Raw genomic sequence first — 19,626 nt, forward strand, 5'->3', positions numbered from 1 at the left:
GAAAATACTAAGTAGAGGGTCCTCATACAATGGAGTATTATGGGGCCATTATAAATTGTATCTTTGAAGATGAGAATACCTTGTTAAATTTAAATAAAAACACAGGATTTAAATTTACAATGTGATTTCAAATGTTAAAATGCACTGAAAAAAAGTATGGAGGGAAGGTATCCAAAATATCAACTATGTATTTTTACATGTGAATGTTTTAGACTAAACATTCCAAATAAATCCCAATAAATAATGAGCGGGAATCATTTGCATAATTAGAAAAATTAATCTTTTAAAATTATATTATACCTTTTCCCTCAGGTAGCTGTCATCTTTATTGTATCATTAATTTTCCTAATATTGCCACAGGATTATCAGGTCTACCTCTCTGTCCTTAGTGCCACCAAGGAGAAATTCTATATGCTGTATTCACACATTCAGTTTAGTTGAACAATTCTATACTTACGAGAAATACCTACACTAAGATATCTACTGATCATGTCCCCTTATTCTTCAATTCTTCTTCATTGGTTAGAGGTTGATATATTCTTCCTGTAATGTTGATGTAACTGTTGCTCCTACTTCCCTTCATGTCTCTCAAAGTAGCCAGGCTGCTTATGGACCATTAACATAGGCTCTTACACTTTCCTCTCAGTGTCCTAATACTTAGTATGTTCCTCAGCTTGAGTTGCCTTTCTCCTACTTGCATGCTTGATTCAAATGCTTCTGCCCCTGTGAAACCTAAGCAAATTTCTCTAAACTGACTTCCATTCATTCATTTGTTTGATAAGTATCCATTGACCACCTTCTATAATCCACACATTTTAAAGGGATAGTATTCCATGACAAATAAAAGAGACCAGACCCTTTCTTTCTCATAGTTAAACACAAATGAGAAAACCAACACAATTTTGAATAAGCAAGATAACTGAATTAAATAGCATTTTTTAAACAACAACAACAAAAAAAGGGGATAGGGTGATGGGAGTAGATTTCTTTAAACTGGGTTGTTAGTAGACAGAGATTCCTCTTTAGAAAGGTAATATTTAGGCTGAAACCTGAATAACAAAAGAAGCCATTCTGGTTCTATGCATTCTCTTATAAACAATGCATTATAGCAACTGTTGAACTGGACTTTAAGATTCTCAAGATCAGTGACCAAGTCTTTATATTATTATATTCACAATACTTAGAGCAATATTTGCTTCAGATGTGGTAATCAATGATGTTTAGTGAATTCATCATACAAAACTATGCAATTTTTCTTAATTTACAGAAAGCTAGACATGCAGAGAACTCAAAGAATTTTTTTTTCCTGTTCATCTACTCAGCACAAAAATCATGACTTACACAGTAACACATCTTCAGAAAAGAGAGTTAAAAACCATTGCATAGCTAATATGTGCTACGGCCTGCTGCTGGCATTTTTTTATACAGTATTTCAATGATCACAACCACCTTCTCAGGCAGGTAGCATGGTTTCTGCTTTACAAACTTTGAAACACTGGTTCCAGAGAGAGTATATAAACTATCCAAGGTCACGGGGTTGTTATGTGATTTTAAACAAGACTTCTTACTCCAGACACCAACTCCAATACACTACTGGTTTTAAAAGTGTGACCCAAGGACCAACAGCATCCGCATCACCTGCAACTTATTATGAAAGCAAACTCGTGGCTCTCACCTCAGACCTACTGAGTCAGAAACTCTGGGAACAGGACCCAGCAGTCTGTTTTACCAAGCCCTCCAAATGATTTGAATGCACACTGAAGTTGGAAAATCACTTCACTCTACAACAGCAAAAACAAAACTGCAGAATTTCCTACTCTACTCAGAACTGTCTTCTATTATATAACCTATTTTGATATCCAGTGTAAAGTTTTACTATGTTTATTATGGAAAAATCATCTGGAATGCACTAAATATATTTTCAAGGAAAAAAACCTATTTTTATGTGGGTGTAAAGAAGTGGAAAGTCCTAAATTATACTCTTTGGCTAGAAGGTAAAGATTTTCTCCTGTCTCTATTCAAAGATTGAATTAATATGAAACAGTTTCAGAAATGTGTAAACAGCTTTTTCCTCATCAAGATTATATTGTCTATGTGAAAAAGACAATGAGAAAGATATTTCTTAAGTTCTGTGCAAGAGATAAATCCCAGAAGGCTAAGCAGAAATGTGATTAAATGGAATTTAGCAGTTTGAAAATATAAGAGGGCAAATACCTTCGTTTTGAAATTTTTGATAATGTTTCCCTGGAAATTTTATATTATTAATCAAATAAAATTTTAGAGTAATTTATACTGATTTTTAAAATGCTGTTTTGTTCAGAATAAATGAACAGATGTGGAATGGTCTTAAATTTTGGATCATAAAACACCCTTGTTTATACTTATAATTTGTAGAAAATATAAAGCAAATCAGTGTAACACAGGATTATCACTGGCTCTTTCCCTGCCTGAGACCATGAGTCCCTCTTCATATGACCTTAGGGAAGGGACCAAAGAGACATTCGTCTCAAAATTTCTTCATGCATGAAACACAAAGATGACTTTCAGTTTTGCCTTTCACATTAGAAATTAAGGAATCAAAATATAAAACCTATGATTCCTATTTTCATTTTTATGTTCATTAAGATAATCTCAAGAGTTTTCTTAGTTCAAGTAACATATAAATGTCAGAAAATATACTATCCATTTAAATCATCTAGATATTATTTATATAGAACAAAATATCGAGTGTTAGTTTTTCCCTAGATGTGGGTTTGCAGCAGGGGCTTTGACATGGAATGGCTGATGCAGAGATGCTTGGATATCAATAAACACTGAACATGGGCTGAGAACATCAAATCATGGGGTTAAAACCAAGCAACAAAGAACTTTGAGCCATAAAAGAAACAAGAGCCAGATGGAGTGAAAGACCTTAAGGAAGAAAATAGGTTGAGATTAAGGTTAGATTTAGTAGCAATGAAAGGAGGTTATATATAAAAAATAGAAGCCTGTAGTTGAAAGACCGTTCCAGAGTCAAAGCTGCTGGAGTGGCTACATGTAAAAAATGAGTTATTCCTAAAAGCTGGAAGCAAGTTCCCTCATGAGATTTTCACAAATGGTATTTTTTTTTAATTTGCCCTGTATTTTATTTATTTTCCTAAGAACACATACTATAAAATATATAACTTCTATATTTAGAAGCAGGAAAAAAAAAAGCTACAAAACCACATTTTATCTTTATTCTTCAAGATAATTGGCTTAGTATTTACTTTATGACTGAATTCTTAGTACAATACCACCCGCGGGCTCAAACACATTCAAAAATCTGTATCTTAGTTATTCCATTTAAAGTGGTAGAAAAGGTTCAAAAATGATAAATCCTACTGAAGACAACTATAAGCAATATTTGATTCATATATACTGAAACTTGTTATAAGTAACGGATGATTTAGATAGAGCACATTTAACACTGTCTAGCAATGAACATTTATTATGGGAATATCGCAGCAGATGAGGCTGTGGTAGATAGTAAACCATCAATCAGATGTGACCCCACAACAAATTGTTCCCCAACAACTGCTTTAATATGTCACGAAGCTTCCAAATAGACAACACTGAACGATTTGTTAAGCCCAAACTACTTCTTCACTGACAAAGCTAAAGACATTTGGTATTTTCATTTATAGGTAGTATCAAAATGAATCGATGGGATCTAGTCAACCAAAATAGAATTTCTATGAGGATGGGCCACTGAAAGTCAGACCTTGATTTCTTCATACAAATTACTCTTAATGATGATCTTTTATTTTATTTCTCACAAATGTTGTAAACATGGAGAATATATTTAGATTCTGAAACTCTAAAAAAGTCAACATTATTATTATTATACTATTATTATATTATTAATTACAGAAACACGTTTTTTACTTAAGCAAAATGGAAAAGGTCCTTTTCACTTATATTTGTTATGAAACTAAGTATTAAGACATTCCTAAATGACACTGCGAGAACGGCAACAATAAAGAGAGCAGAGTTAGAGTGCTCATATACTCATACGGGCATGGTAATTATACTTCAAGAAATACTTATTTGTGGTGCAAAAAAAATCCTTGTGGAAGTCATAGTCAGGCTTAGCCTCCTGATATTAAAGAATCCCCTTCATTTCCTCTGTCACATCAATTATTCCTTCTGTCACACTGATTAGTTATGAACTTTGTTTATCCCTGCAATTAACTGGGCTTACTCCCCCTCTCCTGTGAATATGCATCGTACTGTTCTACCTTGTGTTCTTCCTTAGTCTGTAAGGTGTTTAAACGCATAGGGAATCTACTTCACTTAGTTTCCCCTCCAAAGGACCCCACTCAGGTACATATAAGAAGTGTACATTTCTTATGTGCATTCTATTACTTTATCATCATGTTTCAAACATGGGCTTTGAAAAACCTACATAGATGTAAGAAAATATTGATACTGATACTTATTTGAAAGTACTGTGTTTTCACATTCCAATATTAGGATAAGTGTTTTGGAGGTATAGTATGTATTTTACATGATAAATTGGATACCTGAAATCCAGATTCTTTTGCTAGTTGGATCTCTGAAAATGCTCCAGTGTAGTCACAATGAGTTACATGATGTCTTAAAGAAATGCATTGTTACACAACACTGTAAAATGACTATAACTCAATTAAAAAAAAGTTAAAAAAAAAAAAAAAAAAGAAAGAAATGCATTGTTGCTCCTAAAGTCACAAGGACTTTGTAGAGGGTTTGGAAGAAAGGGCTCCAGAGTGGATTATTATTATTTTTTCTCCTCTCCAATTAGAAATAAGTATTTAACCTGAGGGAAACTGCTTTTAAAGTTTCTCTTAATTTGTAGACCACAGTCGACCATGAACCCCATTTCTTGCAAGTCCTTGCTGAGTGTGCCAAACCACGAAGCAGAGCTGCCTCCTGACTCCGAGCTGTTCCTGCATGTAGGAATTAAAGAGAGCAAGAAGATGACCTTCCCACCACTTCGTCCTCCTGGAAGGGAAATGGCATGTTTGCTGTTTGCTATAAAAGACACTGAGGCCCTAGCCCTGGGCTCCTTTGCTACAGCACCACCTGGCCCTGTTGTGTCACCCTGTGGGACTTGGGGGCAGGGGAAATGGAGCTCTCACACTCATGCTCCTCTGCTTACCATGCTGTGCGGGGAGTGTACAGTTTGTTAACTGGTCTGCTCTGATTCCCTGAGCCTTCCTGACTACTTCTGGGGACTGCAGAATTCTGGCAAACCAATCTGCTTGCTGGCTTAGTCATTTCTTTTAGAGTCTTGTTACTTTTTGCCAACCCTTATGAGGCTACGGATCTTCTATGACAATTAATGCATATCTTATAAAAATAAAATTATATACTTTATACTATGACATTAGCATACTAGTTTAGAAAAAATTTCTCGAAAGAGAAATTTGAAAAATATATACGGCTCAAATGTTATCAAATTTTCCAATTGCTACAGTTAATACTTCTGGAAGTATTTTCAAATGATATAACAGCATATTCAACATAATTCTGCTTTATTTTATATAACCATACAATTTGACAGTTGAATGGGAATATAGTGATAATCTTTCTTAGCAGGTGTGCACACGTGATCCCTTCAAACTTCTGGTGATAACCTATGTCAATGTCCACAAGATAAGACAGGTGATTTTCAGATGATTATAGTCATTAGAGCATTATATAACGAATGATCTGAAATCTGAGTGTTCTTAAAAGTGTCAATTAATTTAGCTAAGGTTTATTATCCTTTCTTTATTCTTTTCCTTTTTTAATTTTTCCTTTTGGTGGAACACACATTTAAGCACCTAAGGCAATTCTTCCCTTTCTCTTTGAAGCATCAGACTGTCTTTTTCCGTCTTTCCACATGACTCTGAAAAAAGTTATGATTCCCCATTTTCCAGGCTAATCTGCCTCTACTTTTTTTTTTTTTCACATTCCTCATAAGAAAAGTGTCCCAAACTTCTCAACACCCTATTCACCATTGTCTGTATGTCCTTTATTCCACTGTTTTTAAAAGCATAACATTTAGACAATTTCCTTCCTAAAATCTGCATGTCATATGAATATAGCCAAAATAGGGATTTATCTACTTTTTCTAAAATTCACCTCATGATAGTTGATTAAACTAGGATATTTTCACATGAAATGGTTTGAAGTCATTAAAAATATGAATGATTTAAGTCATTCAAAATTAACCTGAAAGGTTTATACTTATGCAGCTGGACTTTATCATACTGTGCTCGAACCATCATCACCCACTTGGAGTATATAAAAGATTCTTATTAATAAATATTGGTGTGTAGAATCAAGAAATGATTTTTTAATGAAGTTCTGCATTTTATGATATTTGAACTGTGACACTACTGATCATTATTCTTAAATTTGAAAACAATTTTTATGTAGTTAAATTAGAAAGAAAATGAAAATATGCACTTTGAATATTATTGGAGGGAGACATAAAATGTAAGCTATGCATAGCTAATAAACAACTATATGTATAAAATTCAAGTATACTATTAAATTTAAATTAAAATAATTTTATTTAAAAATAATTTTTAAAAAGCTGATATATAATTCTATATTTGTATATCAATTTAAAAAAATAAATGCTAATTTTCTATACCTTTAAAAGTGCATTCCACTAGGCATTCAAATGCAGTTTGGGTCAGCCTGTAAATTTATACTCCTTTATGCAGTGCTCTTTGGCATTATGAATCAAGAGCCTTAAAATGATCTTTGAGATAATAATCTTACTCCTCGAAATTCTGCCAAGGGACTGATCTGATTTGTGCTCAAAGATATTTACAGCAGAATAATAGTATAAAATGGGACATAAATTAAGGAAAAGAAAATAAGATAAAAAATTACGTATGTAAGATAATTCTGTCTAAATATATTCTAAATTTTATATATGCGCATTATGTAATGTAATATCCACGTTTACTAATGTGTGTGTATATATGTGGATATAGCTTTTATATTTTTCTTGGTGTTCATATGCATATATGGGTAGGTTTAAATATGGGAAATATGGAAAATAAATAGGAGAAAAGTACTGCATGGAGTTAAAGTGATTATTCTTAAGGGGCTGGATTAAAGTGACTATTCTTATGGGCAGGGGTTATGGTAATTTGAAATTCTCTTTAACCCTGTCCCCCTATTTCCAACATTTCTACATTGACAAGAAACTAACTAAATGGAAAATAAATTGATCTGAGCCTATACGCTTATTTAGAATATAATCTCTGCTAACACTATGATAATTACTAAAACTGGTAATCAACTATTTGCCAAGACCAAGGAACTCCAGAGCATGCAGAATAAAATATTCAGTGTCAGCAAACATTCAATATTAAAATCTTTTTCATGTTTTCCAACATGCTTTGTTCTTGATTACCTAAGTTTCCTGAAATTATCTTTAAAGACATAGGGTTCATTCCTCAACCAGTTGGACATGTATTTTCCACAATAGTCTCGGACTTAGAAAAGGTCTAAAATCCAGGCTATAATCAATCTCCATTTATGAATATAGCCTGGTACCTAACACTCCCAAACATTTAAAAGGTAGTTTTTTAATTACTTATCAATTTAAACTAAGGGGATATTGGGTAAGAAGAACATAATCAGACTTCCTTCTCACCATATTCATGATTTTATTAACTTAATTATTTCCATATCTAGAAAACAATAAATTCAGTTTAACCTCTAATATGATTGAACTTCTGTTAACTGGTTCCTTTTTTTTTTTTTTTTGCTTTAGTACCCAAATAGTTGACACTTCTAATGAAGACTGTGACCCACTGTTATATTCTGAAATATGAAAATACATGAGTTTGCAGTGTAATATTAAATACAATATTACATTTAAGAGCATTTGAGATTGTTTCACAGGCTTTCATATTGAGACTGATTTATTTGTGTTATATTTCTATTAACATTAAATCTTCATTTATCAGGAAACACATTCTCAGATCATAGAAGATAACAGGAAACTTGCATTTGTGAGTTTTTTGTTTTTTTTTTTTTCCTCCTCAAATGGGAGAAAAGCATTTTAGGGGAAAAAGGTCTCACTTGAGATAAAACAAATTTTATTTTATTCATCAATAAAAGACTCCTGTTTTCATGTACTTTTCAAAAATGTCCAGATTCACTTGGACATTTAGGCATGATTTTACATCTACAAACTTTATGTAATTTACTTTTACATAGTCCCAAATAATTAACCCATAGCACACATGCTATTAGGTAGTTTAAAGGATTAAAGCAATTGTCAGTTGGTTAAAGAGAGAGGACATCCCTGTTCACTTTTCTGCCGTATCAACTTTCCAAACAGCCATTTACAGGGACGTTTAAAAAACATCCTAACTTAGAAGTTGTATATTTTTTAAAAATAATGAATTTCATTGTCTATTTGAGGTGTACACAAACAAACCTATTAACTGAGTCCTGACTGGAAAAGAGCACAAAGCTTCAGTTCAAGGAAGAGCATTATGCGTCCTGTCTTGGCAGCATTGTATCCATCCCTGTGGTTTTTGAGGATAGAGAAGTTACTTTTCTCTTGCTTAGTGTTTAACTCTTGACACCTCAGAGTACTTCCCTAAGCGCCCATGTTTTCTCTGTCAGTTTCTTCCTTTAAATTAGGCTCTGATGGGATGGGAAAACATAAGGCATTGGCACTGAATTTTCTATAATATGAGGTTCACTGTTGTACCAAACTTATCAGTTGTGATAATGATAGATAATTTTATTCAAGCTACGCTGCAATCCTCGGTAGAATTTCTACTATTTCTCCATGTGTATGCATTATTCACACTAATAGTGACCCTGGAGTAGAAAAAGCTTCTTGTCTCTTAAAACTTTCATTGAGAGGAGTTCAAAATGCACACAGTTAAGTGCTCTTCTGTGTGCATTTAATGTAGAGTGAAAAGCTGCCTGGTGCTCATTTTAGATTCACTGGCAACAAGACAGACAAGAGAGAGTGTGCTAGGAGTCAGGAAGATATATATGAAAAATTAAAAGTTTAAAATTAATTTGAACTTATAATGTAATGCACCACGTGGAAATCTAAAAATCAATTTCCAAATGAAACAGCTTGAAACTTTTTCTTGCCATCTGGTTTTGGACCTGGCTCATTCAATTCCAATTTTGCCCTTGTGAATACTCCAGTTTTATATATACTATATGGGAACGATAATCTTCATGCCACCTAAGCATATCTTGTTGGATTTCCTAAAAATATAGTTGCTTTTGTTTTGTTTTTTCCTACACTAGCAATGTTTTCCAAATGCCCTTTTAATCATGGACACACTTGTCTTTATTTTAAACCAGATGTGCTGTTAGTGTTTGATTTATTAGCATGTTGAATAGTGATTGCATTTTATTTGGCTAATGTTTTAAAAAACGCATCTAACATTTGTGCATCTTTAATGAGCCTACAGTACAGATTGATGAATTCAAATGAAGAGAGGGGAAAAAAACAGATTTGGCTATTTGAGTTGTAAAGTAAGAAAAAGTAGGGCTCAATACACAGACATGGGATTAAATAAGATTATGCATGGAAAGCATTGACAAAATGCTGGCATATAAGACGTCCTCAGTAAATGTTAGCAATTAACCTTTAGTGTGTGTGTGTGTGCTGATAATAAGTAAAACGTTTGAATATATTTAATTTTTTGAAGAAAATATTTATTGAAAAGCCAGTTACTTTATGTATATTCTCTCATTTGTTCCACACAAAATAACATTGTTAGAATACTGAGAATTACATAAATCAAACAACTTCCCTTAAAGTGTGTAGCTAGTAAATGGGAGAGATGTAAGCGGAAATTTGATATCTTTGTTATTTCTTGATGATACTCTTAAATAAGTGTAATGAGTGTGAGCTACCACGCCATAATGTTGTTTTCATTAACTTTAAATGTATCTGTAAGATACTGAAGCCAAAATGTTTGTAATCAAAATTATAAGGATTTAAGCTACAATAGGATACTTAAGAATGCATCTCCCCAGTACATCTGTTTGATCCTTTAGTTCTTAATAATCCAGTCAGATCTACTTGAAAGCAAATGACAGTTACAAGTAAAACTGACTTCTTGTAGCTTCACCACATGATTTTAAACTTAATTATTATAAGTTAAAATTTTGCTTTGGAAAAATATGCCATCAATCCCAAATGACTTACCTAATGTACCCATCCACTTGCTTAGATTCTTCAAACAGATGAATAAAATGATGCTTTTATGCATACATAAGGCATTTAAAATTATAACAGCAAATCCTAAAGATCATCCAGTAATTTAATTATAACATGAAGAACTCTTTTTAGAACATACATATTGAGGCTTCAAGCAACATGTTTATATCTCTATGAAACTTCTACAAAAATGTTTTGTGCAACATAACTGATAAATAGCTGATAAATGTCACAATCACATAATTTACACTCACAGGTAAATTTGCCATTATAAATGATGGACCTTTTATATACAGGATATATTCATATATACATTTATATACTAATTTATACATGCATCCACAAACTAATTTATCACAGTGGTAATACAAAAAACCACTTAATAGTTTTGATACAAATTATTCTGAACTGTCAAATAAACCTTTTAAGAAGATGCTTTGCACAAGACCCATATTAGGCAAATAAATAGTCTTCAGTGAAAAGTTTTCTTCAATAGTGACATTATACATTATTAAACTCTTCACAGGAGAGAAGAAGATCAAATCACAACTTGAACTTTTATTCTAGGACATGATTTTGTATCACTGCTTTTGTTTTTAAGCTATAAAATTGTAAATCTTGCTTATGTAATGAAGCAGGAATTCTACAGAGTTCTAAAGTATGCTGGGTATCTGAAAAATTACCCAGGTAGTTGGTACCATGTTTTGTTCCCAAAATATTGCAATCCTCATAGAACTTGTCTTACCAAGACCTGCAGTGGTCACTGGTTTCCAATTTTATAAATTCCACTTCACTCTCTGCTCAACTCTCAAAGCTGTACCTAACTGATTCTCAACACGCTGTCCATTGGAATTATACTGGGTACTTGACTGTCCCCCAAATGTAGCACATTGCTGGCCTGGGTCAGGTGTCTGGCTCAAAAATACATTACTTGATAACTTTAGTCAGGTTGTTACTGTCATGTAGCAAATGAGGATAACAGTAACAGTAGCTTTTGGATGGGGTTGATGAAAGCATTAAATTACAGAAATCAAATAAATTTACACAACACAGAGCCTAGCACAGAGAATGTGCTTAAAAAAAGAAAAATAAAATAAAATTTAAAAACCCGCTCAGCTATATATAGCATAGAACTCTCTATTTCCCTATCTTCATTACTGTAGCTATTATCATTTAAAAAATCTTCCCCTTTTATATCTACTATTAATTCAAAGCCTTAAAAAACTAGATACACATAATTTACAGCTCATTTATTACACTAGTTGTTTTTCCAAATGTTTCTTTATGCCTGTCTTCTCTGATCATTTAAATTATGTTTCTCTTGAGAGCATTCAAAAGATATTTGTGTGAATGAATGTCTATATTTTAGGCTTCCTACTGTACTATATAAGCACAGTATGGGTATATAGTAGATGGACATAAAACATTTTCTAATAGTACAGTACATGTTGTTCCACATTGAATGTACAAATTACCATCATAACATCTTTGGGGGCCTTGAGTGGACGTGCACAATTAGCAAATTATCTAACAGTGCATCAGATTTAACTCATCAAATTTGGCAATCAACAACCTCAGCCCTAAATCCCTGCAAGTGTCTCTGCACTGGTCCGTGCTGTCCCTAAACATGAATGGGACACTGTTAGATAAACGAAAATCCGTATTAGTTAGCCAGAAGCAATTCTCGGCCCCTATGGATTCTGGAAGGCACTTCAGTTACATTTCTGGTTGCCCTAAAATAAATTCTTTATTAGCTGACAACTATTACATTAGAGAATTCATGATGTGCCCCTGTCTCTAGAACATAATCTTGGACTTTGCCCAGCTTGATAACTACTTCTTTGATGACAGAGCTTTTGACACTGATACGAAAGGGATCCCACCAAGCATATGTAGGGCCTATCCTAATAGTCTATGTGGTGAACTCTTCATAAACTGACAGAAGGAATGAATTTCTATACTTACTCTGGCAAAATGTCCAGAGCTCTAAATTGACAGTACTGAATTAACTCATTAAACCTTTATATTTGCCTGAATAGCAACGCTAAACAAAAATGTTCTCATGTAAGAATATAGGCTTACTGATTTGCCCTTTTGTACAGAGACAGAATTCAAGCTGTAGCTATTCACATAAATATTATTCATAAATGTATACAGTTTTTTTCTTGTGTCTTCATACTATTAATTGGATAACATCCTACTTATTTCTACAAAAGAACTCCATTACATAATGGAATGTGAAGCATGTATGGTACTTATTTGATGTATAGTTTTTTTAAGCAGAATTTGGACTAAATGTCATAATGAATCTGTTAAGTATAAACCACATCCTGCCTAGAAAGTAACGGGTTCACACTATTTTATCCCTATTATCAAGTACAGCTGCTTCCCCCTTTTAATCCTATAGCATAGACTTTTCCTAGACCATATCAACATACCTTTCTATACACCAAAGTTCCTAGGTTGGTTATTTGAAATTTATATTTTCAAGAGCACATTGTCTTGGCTCTTCAATAGCTGAACATACTTTGAGATACCACAAACTCAGGATTAGGCACAATTTTTGTACTTTGAAAGCCAGTTGCTTTCTCATTAAAAAAAAAAAAAAAAGAGAGAGAGAGAGAGAGGAGGGCACAAATGGAAAGACAAAGCAAAGAAACATAAAACATATCAGTATAATCATCCAGAAGTTAATAAGTGATTTACAGAACAGACTGAATGCTGGAGCTAAGCTTAACCAGTTTTACCCTGAATAATGGGTTTTGGTACGATATGAAGAATAGAATGACTTCAGAATATAATTTGTATATTTGCAGTTTTACCCCTCTCCCCACACCCTGAAACAGCACCAAGCCCAACCTTAGTTTAGTTTTGCTGTTTTTTTTTTTTTTTTTTTTTTTTTTTTTAGCATTGTAGTCATTTACCTTATTTGGAGACACAGCTGTTAAAGGGAAAGAAAGTTCACCCCCCTAACTTCCCCACCCCACCAAAAGAATAAAGTCCAAAGAATTATAAATTGCAAGTTCCTAGAGGGTTGAAATCTGTGTATTACATATAATATATATAAAATTTTTTTCCTATTGATAGACCAAGTTTTGAATACTACTTAATGAATGGCTTTCAAAAACCTAACGTGGAATCACTATAGAAATTTCTTTTTTTTTTTTTTTTTGGTGAAGGTATATATGGTTTTTAAGGTTCCAGTTCAGGACTTTAAATCTTTGATTTGATTTTTACATTATAACTGTAGAATTGTGATCCTTTGGTTCTTTTTCTTAAATTCTACGTGGCTGAAGAAGAACTTTAGATGAGGTGTAAGCCCAGATGAATGCTCTACTCTCTGAAAATGTAATGGCCTTTAGCTGTAATGCACTTATTTTCTTTCCTTTTCAGAAATAGTTTGGATGACCTTGGTATCTTAACCAAACAAAAAACTTTAACAGATAAAAGATTCCCAGTCTTAACCGATCAAGGTCACAATTTGATTCACATAATCTTTTAACTGACTTAAGTAAACAGACTTCATTGTAAACGCTCATCACTTTCTGAATTTCTATTTTGAAATTTTAATTCTTTATCAAGTAACGAAGTCTGTGAACACAACTGTACTTTACTCTCTTTTTTTTCTCTTTTTTAAACAACTCAAGTAACTCTGAAGGTTGAAGGTCTGAATTTGAAAACGAAGAAAATGAAATTGCTCTCAGATGGAGGCCTAATGTTAGCTCATGATCCATCCTGAAGCAAAAATTGTATAGCTCAGTTGTAAACCCTTTGAAAATGTAGCTTATAATGGAAGTGCTGACACCATCTTAACTATGGATTCATGAACCCCTGTAAGAATATATCTAAGGCATTTCATCACTGTCAATGTATCTCACTTCTTAAAATTCAACAACCTCTTCAGAAATCCTTATTTCCTTTTTAAGTTCCCTAACAAATTCTGCTTAGTGGAATTTGGCTAATGAATCTTCTCCCTGGAGTGGAGAGGGGTAGGAACTAACCAGGACACACATAACGGAACCTGCAAACACACCTGATAAGGGTGGTGGCACCCCTGCATTCTCAGATCGCTCTGCTCACAGGTGTGTTATGACTTCATCAAGGATACAGGATGCTGAAGCTATATTCTCCACAATGGACCAGCACTCTGCTTCCTGGGCTTTCCCCGTTTTTGATAAAAGTGTGTATTCTCTCTGTAAGTTACATACCAACAACTACTTTCTACCTATTTTCTAACATGAAGAACACTTCAAAGCTCTATTTTTCCCCCATTTGTCATCCAATAAAAAATGCATTTTAAATAAATATTATATAATATCTCAAGGTATTTTAATCACATGGCCGGAAACACATTACATGAATAATACATAGATAACTAAAATAAAATTTTGAGGTTAAAAGTGAAAACAGTGAATTTGAATAAAATTTAGACAAAATGGCTGTGGATAAGATATATTCAGTTCATAAATTCTAAGACTAAGAAAAGTCTATTATTCTCAAGAGCCAAGTTTTTCTTATCAAACTCTCACATGCATTTTGCTGAATTTCTCAAATGCTATTTTTCAAATAGCACTAGAGAACACAAGTGAATTTTTCAACAGATCCTAGTATAGTTGTTAAGCATACTCTTTCATTTCTGTATCTAAAAAATACTCTCATAATCTTTTGAACTTCTAGAAAAAAATACTCATTTCAGACTTGGCTTTGAAATGTATTCTTCAGTTGCAGGGAAGATAAGGTATTAAGTCTATTTATTGCATACAGATGGAGATTAAATAATTTAAACAAATGAAAAACAGAAGTGGTGATTATACACAGTACAAAGAACATTCTACATTTTGCATGAATATTCATACTGTTCAGTTTCCAGATTCACAATCTCACATTATAAATTACTTCTGAACAACAACGTTGCTTTCTTTTTTCCTTACTGCACTACTTCCTACATGAGTATGCCAGAATTTTGCAAGTTTTAAAATACTATAAATACATTCATATTGTTCTACAACTAAAACTGAAATTTAAATAATGGGGTAAAATTATAGTGATAATAATGATTTCCCAACATTAGAGAGGGGAGATATAGGACTTAATAAAAAGTAAGAAATGAGTAATTAATAACTAAAGTCATAGAATATTTTTATCCCTAGTCTAATTCTTCAGATACTTTGCTCATTCATCTAATAATATTTATTGAGCATCTATTAGGTGCAAGATAGCATGTTAACAAAGATGAATCAAAGACAAAATTACTGTTCAAATAATTTACAAAGTGCCAAACATGTAAGACATAGATACATGTAAAAACTGGCAAATGCCTTCTACTCTAAATAAAATGTCCTAGCATTCAAAAGATGAAATACTACTTTCAGCATGTGGTTGAGGGACATTTGAACCAGCATTCAAGGCTAGTATAGGGGTAAAGGGGCATTCCAGGAGAAATGTCAAAGGCAAAATGATCCATTTATATTTCTTCAAACCACGAAATCTTAAATTATTTTGGTGTTGGTTAAAGAGTAAATCATGAGTATTCAAATTTTATTAGTGAAAGCCTTTATTTCTTACACAATAACAAAGAATGTGAGATGTTGGATTGTGTGAGGTACTTGCTAAAACAAAATACAGTTTTTTACTGGCTCATGTAACTAGGAAAGACTTCAGAAGCAATATTCTAAAAATGGGCTTATAGGTAGTAGGCATCAGCACATTTTTTTTTAAACTTTCAAGGTTTAAACAAAAACAAAACTAGAGCATATTCCAAAAAAATTCTAAGTAAGTATTAATACATTATACGGGACCATGCAGATAACTATATGAAACCTAAAATGGCACTCCCTGAATATTCCCATGTTACCGCTTCAACGCACCATGAAGTAAAATAACATAACGCCACAGAATGCTCATAATACATTCTAACCCTTCATAGAGGGGGAGAAAACTGCCAGAGAGGTTTTCTTGGCTTAGCAAAAAATAGACATGGACAACCGGCTGCTGTAATTTATAAAAGGAAGCAAGTATGAATGTTCTGTGAAAGAATCTTCTGAATTGTCAAAAGTTTTGATAACTTTATGCTCTCTTGCCATAGTTAAACTCCTATCATAACTGAGACGCCTGAGTGAACTCAGCAGACTTTCAGGAGATTTAAATGGAGGCAAGGTTAAGGGAAGTTGTGGGTGGACATTAATGACTGATGGGGGGTTGGCCCCTCCCCCTAGCTTCATCAGCAGCTGCTCTGATTGGTCAGTGTTCCTGTTGGCCCAGGTGGGTAATGTTCTGACTACCCTCCTTGGTTCCACCTTCACCCACTTACAACATTTACACCTCTTTTCCTCTTTATGTACATTTACCTCCTATCTTCACTTTTGATAGTAACTGGTAACTATGAAAATTTAGCTTAAATTCTAATTCCCAATAGCAGACATTTTAAAAAACGATATAATTTTAAATTCCCATTTTGTTAGCAATATTGACCATCCACAATGTAAACTTCTCTGTAAAGTTATGCTCATTGGAGGGGAGCTGTTTACACCTCTCAGACTTTCTTTTCAGTGAAAGTAGTTGAATGAAAAATAATTAGTTCCTTTAAGCCAAATGAAGATGATGTCAGCAGTGTGTTTAAGATATCTGGTTAGTTTATCATGAAATGCAAACTTATGATCATTTATGCTATGCTCTGAACTAATCAGAAGAGACATCCACCTTCCCTTGAGGAGTTCATATATTGTGATTAAATAGAAAAGCATGCGCCTGAGGGAAAACTTGCTGGCCTACTAACCTATATTTGAGATTCATGTTCATTGATGAGCTTAAAAATCCCTGGGTAGCCAACAATAATCAGCATTTTTTCCAATCGTTCTAACCAGTCAGCTTACAGATACCTGTTTTGAGCAGACTGGCCACAAGCTGTCAGCGTCACTTCTCACAGGCCACCGCTATTCCCTGCTCTATGATGCTACCACTCCTCAGCCCTGCCCCCAACCCCTCTCTCAGAATGGTGGCCCCTGTTAATACAACAAAAATGGAAATTGTCAGTGTGGGCAGGTTGCCATATGGAGGTTGACAGCTGCTCAATCAGATTAAGACAAATGCACATAGGCAATGTGAATGCAAAAAAAAAAAAAAAATCATTTCAGAAGAAAAAACTGTTGTTTTGTTACTATTACTCTTTTTCAGAATTTTTTAGAAATAGAATGTCAGTTTTAAAGATTGTTCTGTAAAGCAGATAAGCTTGAATTGGTATTGATATCAAGCAAATTTTAAAAAGTAAAGTAACCTTTTAAATATTTTGCGTTTTGAGCCTTGATCCTCTTTGCTTCCGGCCATAGTGTTTAACTGAAGAAGGCTCATTCCCCCTCCCCACCCCAACCAGTATATACATATGCCTCAGCTAGGTATTCTACAAAGTAGGTATTCCCTACTTCTGGCAAAGAAAACAATGTTGAAGAATTGTAAAAATATGTTTGAAAAGACTGTATAATGTGCCAAGAGAAAAGTAACAGAATTTCACAACTCACACAACCATCAATAGCCAAGCTCATGAATAAATAACTATTTACAACATGCACATATGCAGATCAAGGTAAAGCTACTTTGCAGGAACTCAGAATCTCTAGAAAATATTTATGCAATGCACACACAGTGACAAAAAGAGGCACTAAAAAAAGAAATAATTTTAAAAGTAAAGAACAGACAACACGTTTAAAGTTATCCAGTAACTTGCCTGACCTTCCAAAAATACACAAGACTCTTTTAACAGTAAACGAAATCTGTTGCTATGATTGCCTGTTCCTGAACTTGACTGAGTCGTATCACATTGTCAGCAAAGCTAGCAGATTTCTAGCTGAGCAAGTTACAGTCCATTGGAAAAAGTAGTCACATGTTCAAAGATGACACATTTCAGGCTTGATTTACAAATAAAACCCAGTGCATCTGTATTTAAAGCTTTTTGAATGAATAACTGCCTAGGAACACACGTGCCTTGAAATAAACCTTTCTGACTAGGTTAACCATTTTTCTAAAATCTTGCAGCTATCTAACTTTCTCACTGGGTGGCTAAGGCTGCAAAGTCTACTGCTAAAGTTTGTCACAGGAAATGATACTAGCAGGGCCTACTGTCTTTGAAAAATTTATATAGGAAGTGCAAGTCAACCCTCCTGATGTCCCCTAGAGTTGATAACACTATATATCTCTAGATCCCAAGCCACCAAAAAGCTGCCATGCAGGCTAACATGAATAACAGCTTGCAGTTTGCAAGGAAAAAACCCTTGAAAATCCATTGATAACACCAGGAAAGACAGCAATGTGGTGATGCAGCTTACAAGGCCTGAAGATAATTTGCAGCTCCACTCCTTGGGGCCGCATCTGCAGCAACCACTGAAGCTACGTGCTTGCAGGAACTTTTCCCTCAAAAGTACAGTAGGTGGAAGATTTGCAATATCTTTAATGCAACAAAGGGAGAAACAGAAAGATCAAACTGAAGGACCTCATGTATTTAGAAAATCCTGCTGAGATGCTGTGATAAATTATTAAAACTTCTTGTTAATGTTCATGCCTCTCTTTAACCTCGTATTGTAACATTGACAGCAAAGCAAAGGTGGGCAGACCCAGAAAACATTCCTAGAACTGAGAAAAAAAAATATTAGGTGAAAAGGATGCATCTGCAAAGCAAAATCTTAGATATCTCTCATCGAGATTTTCCCTCAAAACATGCACACATGGTCCAGAAAGTCTGTCATGGGATATTTCTGCGGCAACATTTTGGCTTACAGCGTTCACAGAGCAGGTACCCTGATAACTTGTGTTTAGTATAAACAAATGGCATTCAGGTAAAGCAGAATCAAGTGAACTTTATAGAAAGGCAGGACCAAAGTCCCAAAAATTCTCTCTCATCACATAATTTTTCGACAGCAGAAGAAAATGGATTACAACACTCTCAATTATTGAAAGGCTTGTTCTCTTTCAGCTGATTTTTTTTTCAATAAAGTTAATGCAATTTATCTTTATTACTACATCAACACTGATGGAGTCAGCCAGAAAATTAGTGTTGGCAACACTGCATTTCATAACATCCGTCTGATCATTTCATAAAATCTGCTAACAATTCAGGAAGCTAACATAGTCAGGACCCATTTCTTTTCTAAAATAATGCAGCTTCCTAAGGATAACACACATAGCCTTGCACTAGAGCAACATGCATTTTGCCCTATATCCTCCCTGCTGGAAACAATCCTCATAATGCTTTGAAAGCCCGCAAAACCAAAAATTGCAAAAATATATTTATATCAATAAGAGAGGAAAAACTCTTTTTCCTAGCCACCTGCAACACAGATCCTCTTTCCTGAATTAAAAATCTGATTCCAGACAGAAGCAGTTCCCCTACCTTTAGCTGCCCTCAAGCTGCCCTCAAGTTCCCA

At 33.8% G+C, this 19,626-nt stretch overlaps 1 protein-coding gene across 1 annotated transcript in view; it reads right to left on the reverse strand.

Moving 5' to 3' along the window:
* Positions 1–19,626, reverse strand: part of ROBO2 (roundabout guidance receptor 2) — a 1,150,857-nt gene that overhangs the window by 1,129,652 nt on the left and 1,579 nt on the right. The window lies entirely within an intron of this gene.

The sequence above is a fragment of the Camelus dromedarius genome, chromosome 2 (assembly GCF_036321535.1).
Source record: "Camelus dromedarius isolate mCamDro1 chromosome 2, mCamDro1.pat, whole genome shotgun sequence".
Classification (NCBI taxonomy): domain Eukaryota; kingdom Metazoa; phylum Chordata; class Mammalia; order Artiodactyla; family Camelidae; genus Camelus; species Camelus dromedarius.